At 31.8% G+C, this 10,820-nt stretch overlaps 1 pseudogene; it reads right to left on the reverse strand.

Moving 5' to 3' along the window:
* Positions 1-8,698: 8,698 nt before the first annotated feature.
* LOC126010381 (uncharacterized) lies at positions 8,699-8,899 on the reverse strand (annotated as a pseudogene).
* Between the last annotated feature and the right edge of the window lie 1,921 nt (positions 8,900-10,820).

Below are 10,820 nucleotides of genomic sequence, written 5' to 3' on the forward strand. Positions count from 1 at the left end.
TGTGTGCATGTTCATGTATTTTCATTACAAATAAACCTCTAGTTGTAAAAGGAAACTCTAAGCAATTTATGAAAATAATGAAAGTAACAAACAACAAATAAATATAAAAGAGGAAGAGAAAATGTTTTTTAGATAATGCCACATAATTCTCCTACATACTGAAGATTCTGTACATGTGTTTATAATTCTGTATAAATGATTGTGTATATACAATCATGTATATACATGATTGTGAACTGGTTAGTTTGTGATCCCATTGAGATAGGAAGAATAAAGAAGTAGCTTATGGTTGTTTAATGAGACTTCCTGTGAAAGAAAATGTGACTTCAATGTTGGGGGTAAAACTATTACATTTTAGATATAATATATATGCACAAGAGGCTTTATTGATATTTCATGGCAATTTGATGCATGCATAACTTGAAATCTGTAGTGCAGTGCTGCCAACCTATAACTTTCATTGACTTAGAACATTTAAGTGAGACATAATTTAAATCTTTTTAAGCAGGTCAGCATAAGGGAATAGCTATATAACTTACAAATAGTTTCATGCTGGTAATAAACATTAATTGCTTCTCTATTTGTGAATAACTAGAGATGTGCATGTTATATACAAAGAAAATTACAACCAACAGTAACGTGCACATTTTAGCTTAAGATATAATAGTTTAAAAAATTGGTGGGGGTTTTTACTATATTAGTTTATTCAATGGTTTGAAATCAAATTTATTAGCTAAGGACCTTAAATGAAGCTAGTAAGTCTGCTCCATCCTCTATGCTTTCCTTCATTTGACTTTTCTAATCTATAATAAAAGAGATCCTCAAATTTGACAACCATTGGAAATTTTGCTTTACATTACCCAATAATAAAACAAACTAAGTACATCATATATTTTCCTATTTCCTGTTTTTCTATTTCACTTCACTGAGCTAAATGTTTCCTCTTTGATTTCAAAGGCTACTTCACATTTTTCTGTTTATATCTATTTGATCCATGTCTTCAAGCAAGACAAAGTAGCATGAAAGAATTAGTATTTAAAATGCAGCTCAATTCAATTCTACGCAGCAAGGAAACAACATAAAGACTCCCGAATCCATTCATTTCATGTTCCCTCATGTTATTCCCAGGTAGGCACTGATTCATTCTCTGGACTTGTCGAAACCATTGCAGCAAACAGAAGATTTTGGAATCCTTTAATCCAGTGGTATAACCCCTCTCTCAGGGAACATTTGGAAATATTTGAGAATGTTTTTGATTATCACAGGCCTGGGGATTTCTACTGCCATTTCTTGGTAGTTTGCCAGGGACTGTTAAATGTATTGAATGTATGGCATGGTTTCTCCCACACAGGGCACACTCTTACCATCTAATACACCAGTAAGACTGTAGAGAAATGGAGGTTTTAGCTTAAAATGATCTTCCTGGATTCCCAAAGAAGTCATATTAGATGTTCCTATTAAGTGTTTCCATAATAGATTTCTTGCATATATATATATCACTTTAGCCAACATTTTATAAATTGTCACTCTGTTATTATTTCCCTCAGGTAATTTGAGCTCCAGTAGCATATGGCAGTTTCTTGTTTATGTTTAATATGGGAACTCAGTAAAAAGCTTTCTATGTGAAAAAAAATAACTAGCGGAGCTTTCAGAAAACTTTTTAGATAACATGATTCAAAAAACGACAAAAGTACTCAAATGCATTAAAAACATATAGACTTTACATTTAATGATTATTTAAAAAATAAGATTCTTGGAACTTGAGAGAAAATTGTACAATATAAAGATGAGCTAATTTATTTCAACATTTTCAGCTGGTAGAGCACTTTGCATATTTGCTTTGCACAGGGCCCAGCATCCTATTTGATCTCTAGAGCATTTACTTGGAGTAATTTGAGTGCTGAGCCAGAGGTAAGCCTGAACATCACTGGATTTGGCCCAACCTCTTCACGACCACCTCAGTGGTCCTTAATTCAATTGGATAGTGCTTTAGTCATGCAAGCTGAAATACTTTAGACACCACAAATCCCTCTACATTACTTCACCGTGTGGTTAGTTTAGATTCCTTGCAAAGTGGAAGCTTAAAAAAAGTTGGATTATATGTTGACAAACTAATTCATTCCAGCATGTTTCAGTGGGCAAGATGGGTGCATTTCTTGCCCGTGTTGACCAGAGTTTTATCCTCAGCACCTCATATGATCCTTTAGTCAAGAGTAATCCGAGGGGTGCAGGAGTAAAGCTAAGCCAAACGCTCTGACCCCAAATAATATAAAACCTACCAGAATAAAAATAAAAATAGATTCTTGATATTTTTACTTTCATTATGTAGCTTTATATTTTTTCTTTAAAAATTAAACTTAAAATTATTTAGGCACCTGTTATGTATATTTTTAATGAAATATATTCACGCACATAATATTATTATATTAAGTTTTTCACCAGGCTGTCTCCATCGCTCATCCCAGTTTCCTATCTTGTTAAATTCAGTTCTGTGAATAAGTTCTCAGGGTCTGTTGCCTTTGGTCAATTGTTATTACCTTACTAAATGTATTTATATTCCGTATATGATATATATCAACATGTATCAGTCCTTTTCCTTCTGACTCAGTTCACTCAGCAATATATTCTCTAGTTCCAACCTTATAACAGTAAGTCAAATGATTTGATATCATATAGTTAATTAGAATTCCATTGCCTATATATATATATATATAAAGATAGATATAGATATGTAAACATCTAGTCATCTGTTCCTAGACAGAACTTTTGTTCAGAACCTAAGATTAAAAATTCGTTAAGAATATTTTAAAAATAATACAAGGCACTGATGGAACTTTACAAGAAAAAAAACATCTGATCCTATCAAAAAATGGGGAGAAAAAATGAACAGACTGTTTCTCAAAGAAGAAATACAAATGGCCAAAAGGCACAAGAAAAAATGTTCCACATCACTAATCATCAGGAAGATGCAAATCAAAACAACTATGAGGTGCCATCTCACGCTACAGATATTGGTGCACATCACAAAGAATGAGAACAAGCAGTACTAGCTGGGATGTGGAGGAAAGGATCTCTTATTCACTGCTGGTGGGAATGCCATCTAGTTCAACCTTTATGGAAAGCGATATGGAGATTCCTCCAAAAACTGGAAATTGAGCTCCTATACCATCCGATCCAGCTTTACTACTCCTAGGGATATACCTTAGGAACACATAAATACAAGAATCCCTTTCTCACACCTATATTAATTGCAGCACTATTTAAAATAGCCAGACTCTGAAAACAATCAAGATGCCCTTCAACTGATGAATGGCTACGGAAACGTGATACATATACACAATGGAAGATTATGCAGCCTTCAGGAGAGATGAAGTCATGAACTTTTCCTATACATGGATGTACATGAAATCTATTATGCTGAGTGAAATAAGTCAGAGGGAGATAGACGCACAATAGTCTCACTCATCTATGGGTTTTAAGAAAAATGAAAGATATTTTTGCAATAATTCTCAGAGACAAAATACAGGAGGGCTGGAAGGTACAGCTCATGACATGAAGCTCACCACAAAGAATGATGAGTGCAGTTAGAGAAATAACTATATTGAGAACTACCATAACAATGTGTATGAATGAGGGAAGTAGAAAACCTGTCTAGAGTACAGGCGGGGGTGGGGTAGGCAGGAGGGAAATTTGGGACATTGGTGATGGGAAAGTCGCACTGGTGAAGGTGGATGTTCTTAGCATGACTGAAACTCAACTACAATCATATTTGTAATCAAAGAGTTTTAATAAAGATATTAATTAAAAATAATATTTTAAAATAATGCATTATCCATCACTTAATCTCATTTCACTGACCACAATCCAAGATTAGTTTTTTAAATATCTTTATTTAAGCACCATGATTAAAAACATGTTTGTAGATGCATTTTATGTTTATATAGATTGAGGGGGTACTTAGGTTATTTTGTCCACATCCCAAAATGCTCTCAATTTTTAGATTTTATTTCCTTACATTTGTATGAATGTCTTCATTAATGAAAAATCTTCTATTAATCAAAAATACTTTAATCCTTGATTCTAATTATTAAATTATATGTTAGTTAAAACCAGTTATTTGATGAGTAAACTAAACTATAAAATTATGATATGAAATTAATTCCTTAATAATAATCTAGTCTACACAAAGTTAATAAATCTATTAATGCATATTGCTGAAAATAATCTAATGATCTCTTTGTTCTTTGCTGTGATTTATACTCTAATGTGCTAAACAATACTTACATTATTTACTTTCCTTTAAACAATTACTCCCTACCTATTTTTTGAACTTAATTCAAACATAGCTGAGGATCTTTAAATTTAGGGAGACTTGGGACATTGGTGATGGGAATGTTGCACTAGTGATGGGTGATGTTCTTTACATGACTGAAACCCAAACAACACAATCATGTATGTAATCAAGGTGTTTAAATAAAAATATATTTAAAAAATTTAGTAGCAACTGATAAAGAGAATTAGCTTCTCTTTACCTTTGATTTATCAATGTACAAAAAGTATGAAAGGAATAAAAACATAAATGTGCCTACATCCTATTAAGCATAATATCCTCCTTAAACATATTGTTTAGAATAGTCTTTCAGTGATATTCATCTATTTTCTTAGCTCTATACCCACTATGCTAGTCTTCTTTTCCCCCTTTTGTTTGGCTCAGAGCTTCTTAGACAGTAATTTGATGAGTGATATTGTATATATAAAGCTTCACAAAATCTCTGATATTAAATTTAATTCCCTCTCCAGTTTTTTGTTGATCCAATTGCATGGAAGAAAAGGTACAGAATTTGGGTTATTTCTGGCACATTTCAGTTGTAAATATGTTCGTATGGAATAATAAAATATAGCAGGATCAAACAAATATTTATGGAGGCATATGATATTTCTCAAGTAACTTTTAACATAATGACTGAAAATCAATTATTCTCTTACTTATTGATATATAGAGGGCCATCTCAAGCATAAAATATTTAATTAATAACCTTTAATAAATAATGTATAAGAACATTCCGGTCACTAGTGCTATAGCTGCATCAATCACGAAGTTGCTGTCATTTATGATGGCGGTCCAGTTATTCAAAAGCTCAGATGAGCTGTACATATCAGATAAGTTATTCAGAAATGGAGTGATAATACAGTGGAAAGAATATTTATTTTGCATGGGACCAACTTGTATTTTTTCCTATAATCTCATATGGTCCCCTAGGACTGCCAGGAATAATTTCTGAGTGCAAACCAAGAGTAACCACTGAAAATCAACAGGTATGTCCCCCAAACGAAACAAAAAACTGAGTGCTAAATTCAGTGCCTCAGCCATGCAAGCTGAAACACCTTGAATCTGTCTGGGCCCCATAAATCTCTCTGTATTAAAACACCATGTGACTAGTTTAGCTTCCTTACATAATGGAAGGTTTCAAGAAAGTCGTATTGTATATAGATGAGTTAATTTATTCTGGCATGTATCAAAAAGCAAGGGAGATTTTGTGAAAACATATGACCTTGTTTTACAACCAGTCACTGTCTTCTGTGTGTTTGATTTTTCACACAATAGCAGAGCAAACATCTGTGGGAGGATGAGAACTACTAAAGAATGGGTTTCATTGGATGAGAAGTCTTCAGAAACTTGTGACTTAATTTGTTTAAATAATATGCTTTCACAAACATATTTACTCTCACAATGTCCTAGAACTGTATTAAGCTACCATAAAACACTAACAGAATACAACCAAAAATACTGATACAATTTAAAATGCTTATTGAGGAATTATTTTAATTACATATATTTCTTGTTAGTTCATGCCTTAATAATCACTATTTTATAATTTTATACTTTCTATAGTAAGTCTTTCAGGTGATATTTTTTCCTTTTTGACAACTTATAGATATGAACATACCAGTTACTGATTTATTAAAGCATTACACTTAATCAGCATAGCATATTTTAAAAATTCTTTCAAGATGTGTAAAATCAATTTAATGACTTAAAATATGAAAACTATATATGTGTCTTGCTTTTTAAAGATACAGATAATGTCACTATTGATAAGTACCCACTGTGTCTGACATTCATTTCTTAACTGAACATTTATTTGACATAATAAATGTTCTGGAAAATATGAATGCAAGATGATTATGGTATAGTTTATGTCATGAAATTAGTGCGTTTGTAAAATATTTCTCTATGTTAGAGTTTCCCCCAACTTAGTGCCCTACAGAATCATCTGGAATACTTGTTCAGAAACAGATGGTTAGGCTTTATCAAGAGGTTTTTTTTAATCAGTCTGGGAAATGGCTTGAAGTTTGAGCAAAATTTATCTCTTGGGATTGTTGTGGTTGATTTGACTGGGGACTATGTGTGAGAATGTGCCTGATAGTCCACATCATGTTGGTTCCTCATTTGATTAAGGACTCGATCAAAGTCAAGTAACATTTTTCAAACCAAGTTTGAAAGAAAGAGCCAAAAAACTCACCCCCAATATACTTTCAAAATGATGACTGTGGACCGAATACAATTCCTGGGTTCAGTTTTTTCCATGAGTCAATTCAGACTGACCTCAGGAGATTTACATTGGTTCTGAGTCAGGGATAACTGAAAAGGCAATTGGTTAAATTCAATTTTTGATATTAGAAAACCTATCAACTGTCTCATCATAAATGATTTATACAGAATAAGGCCTCAAAGGCAACCTAATTTCCAGACAGACAATAATATCATGAAAAGACCATGGAATTTCAAATCAGAAACTAGGATGAAAATTTTGATATTATCACTTGCTGGAAATGGTATCTTGGGAGTGTTTTCATCCTTTCTGAGAACACTTTCTCCTGAACTACAAAATTAGGAAACAAAATAAAACCCACATCATATGTATGCTAGAAAAATCAATTGAGGTCATATATAGGAAAAATCCTAATAAGTAATTACTTCTCCCTTCTAGGTATTTGAAATCATTGTTGACTAGTAATTAAAGACAATTGTGTCTCATTTTGTTAATAATTGGAATCTATAGATTGTTGCTCTTAACTCCTCTTAGTTACTGAGACAACCTCAGAGGAATAATTTATTTGATAATGTATCTTCTACTATTTTTATTTTTTCCTTTCCTTTAATTACATCATTGCCTTGACTTAATTATTTCAAGTCTGCTCAAATTCAGTTTTCTGCCTGTAGGCCAATATCCCCCTAAAACCCACCCACCTGCAGCCCTCCACACATCCAAATAAGCAATTGTTTATAGTATAAATACTTCTCTCAGGAAGAAAAGAAATGATGATAAAGATAATAATAAAGTCATTATTTACTAAATACTGTTTCATATGAAAAAAACTTGTGAATTTTATTATCTTTTTAATAATTGAAGTAACATTTTGTATTAGACTGTGATTTTTCTGGTTTTATGATCAAGGGAACTGGGGGTCTAAATAAATTTCCAAGATCAAGGAGTAGTAAGTGTGGAAATTAAAATGAAAACAAAGTTCTGTCCATGCCCAGAGATTTTACTTGGAACCATCCCATAGTTGACCCTAAGCTTTTTTTTTTTTATCCTTACAGAATCTAAAGAGTAAAGGGAGAACTTGCAGCAAAACCATTTAGGCTTGAGCAAACAGCCTTCTAAATATGTTTCTCACTACTTCTACTTTGCTGATTATTGTTTAATATTGCCTCTCTCCTATTGGTAATTTATACATTTGTAAATTCTTGTATTTATCCAAAAAACATACCTTGTGAACCAACCATAATGATAATGACAATTATTCATTTTCATTAAGTTCTTGTGTTTTTTCAGCCATTGTTTTAAGTTCCTTATATGAACTAACCAGTTCTTCATATCAACACTTTCAGGTTAATACTATTATTCCCACTTTGTTGATGACCAAACTGAGAAAGTATACAGAGAGGTATAAATTCTGAGTACTGCTCTTCTATGTCCTTAATTTCTTTTTAATTACTTGATAGTAATTTGCCTTAGCCTCATGCAAGTAGTAGGATACAAGGATGGCATTTCAACCAGTGTTGTTGACAGCAGAATCCATGTTTATATCTCTTAAATTATCTATGACTATTTGCCACTTCTCCCCCCTCTATATTCTCTATTTAAAATGAATACCCCACTTTTTGAAAATAAAAATTGTGAGGTGAGCACCAAATGGTACTCAGAGCTTCTAATTCTGTGCTCAGGATTCAATACTGGTTGGGCTCATGATAACTTATAGGGTACAAGGGATAATACCCAGGTTAGCACATGCGAGGCAAGCATCATGTCTGCTTTACTATCACTTAATCCCCAAATTCAATTTTTTTAAAAAAAATCAATAGAAAATTTCCCTTCATACTTTATTTTCTTTCTTTCTTTCTTTCTTTCTTTCTTTCTTTCTTTCTTTCTTTCTTTCTTTCTTTCTTTCTTTCTTTCTTTCTTTCTTTCTTTCTTTCTTTCTTTCTTTCTTTCTTTCTTTCTTTCTTTCTTTCTTTCTTTCTTTCTTTCTTTCTTTCTTTCTTTCTTTCTTTCTTTCTTTCTTTCTTTCTTTCTTTCTTTCTTTCTTTCTTTCTTTCTTTCTTTTCTTTCTTTCTTTCTTTCTTTCTTTCTTTCTTTCTTTCTTTCTTTCTTTCTTTCTTTCTTTCTTTTCTTTTTCTTTCTTTCTCTCCCACTCAGACTGCATCCTCTCTTTCTACCCTTTCCAGAGAAAAGAGAGAAAGAACATCAATGGCCAAAGCAGTAGCAGAAGCCACACCTGGAGACGGCTTCACATTCAGGAGAGGATGCTCTGGCTCCTCCTCATGCTCTATATGATCAGAGAAACTTCTCTAGTCACATACTATAAAAATGATTCCTGAAAGTATAGTCTTCCTTCATACTTTCTTAAGCTAGAATATTTAACTCCCTTTATTTTTATCTGTGTATCTCTATAAACAACACCTCTTTTTAAGCTATTTGACATAAACTATTTGACATAAAACTATTTTCTATTCTCATTGTTTTAGGAAAAAAATTAATTGGTTTCTCTGTCATTATCACCAAAATATTTTATCCCACATTAAATAAAGCTTTCTTTTTATTCTCTCTAAGACAATAAACTGCTGCTGAATTTTTCGTTATTTCTAATTTTGTTTGAAAATTAATTCTGATAAAAATCTGAAAACTGCAATCATTGTATTCAGACTTCCAACTTTAAGAAAATATATATTGATTCAACCAAAATATCTGTACAGAAGATGTCTATCTTGCACCAATAGTCCTGAATACCAGCTGTTCAAATGATGTTTTATGAAGTATAAATTTTGAGTACTGCTCTTCTACGTCCTTTATTTCCTTTTAATTTTTTCTAAGCAGTGAAAATAAATAAAATGAGGACTCCAGGATGAAAGTGGCGCAAGTTATTGAAATGCAGTAATTTAGTATTTTTTATCCATTCATATATGTGTAGTCTCTGAGACAGGGCTTATGAGTGAAAAATTGAATGGGTACCAAATATTTCCTTTTCATGTATGAAATATGCAGAACCACTTCCCTTGCTTCATGGTAATTCAATTTTATAGGGTTAGCAAATATTTTCCCCTCCAAACTTTAATATCAAGAGGAGTTTTCAATTTAGGAATAAATATCCTGTCTCTACCAAGGGTTTTACCTTGATTAACCTTCCTAACTAACTTGGGAGGCTGCTTGTTATTAATATGTTTGCATGTGAACTTCAAGTTGATTTTATTGACATCAAAGGTCAGTCTAACAAGGTCCTAGCATCAAGGGAGGAGAGTAGAGAAGCTATACTAATTGTGGCCATGAAAAGCATGTAAGTGTTTTCATTAAAAGTCAATACTCAGGCAGATTTTCAATTCACCATCTGGTCCTCTTTGCACGGATACTTGAAATGCAGGAGGCTGATTTAGTTACCAGATTTTCCTCCCAATTTGTCATATTTTGATAGACTACCTTTTATTACCATTTTGGGTAATCTGAGTGAAAGCAAACTAATTTAATTTCTCTATTTTATTTTATACTCCATTGAATATTTAAATTTAATTGAAACATATTGCTAAGTTAAAGTTTTAGTTTATTAGGAAAATTTAACTTGATTGTCCTATTCAAAACTATGTAGCAATCATAAAAATTGAATAACCAATTTGAAATGTATGCTTAATATTTAACTTAATTTACTGACATGAATCCTTTTTTATTTGTTGGATATTTTGGACTGTAAATTTTCAGTTCTCAGATGCTTATGAAAATTATAAAGAATTTAGCAAATCGTTTGAGGTATAGTTTCCTTCTAGTAGTACATATAATTGCAAATTTTTATTTGGCTACCAATTTTGTTGTTTTCTTGTTTATTAGTACTTTCCCCCTCCAAGAATTTGGGCCATATATAAAGATAAAATGGAATAACAATCTCTAAATTTAGGTTTAGCCTGTTTTATTTCCGGTTATGTTCAAACATTTTTTATGAATCTTTTAAAATAAATTGTTGTTATAATTATTGGGAATAAACAAGTATAAACAACAAATAAAAGATTAGGAAATACATAGAAATGATTATGCAATCAGTAGCAAGCTATTGGGGCCTTAATATATTCCAGTGTAATATTATGGGTTATAACAGCCCACTAAAGTAGTCAGTGGATTATAATAAGACTAGTGCATAAAACATGAGTGCTTAGTTTGTTAAATGACATAGTTTTATATAACAATCCAAATTATATCATGAAGTAAAGGCTTATGCACACCACTACCCTAATTTATTGTTTTATAAATAGTAAAACTGATAATAAAAAA

This window comes from Suncus etruscus, chromosome 5 (genome assembly GCF_024139225.1).
Source record: "Suncus etruscus isolate mSunEtr1 chromosome 5, mSunEtr1.pri.cur, whole genome shotgun sequence".
Classification (NCBI taxonomy): Eukaryota; Metazoa; Chordata; class Mammalia; order Eulipotyphla; family Soricidae; genus Suncus; species Suncus etruscus.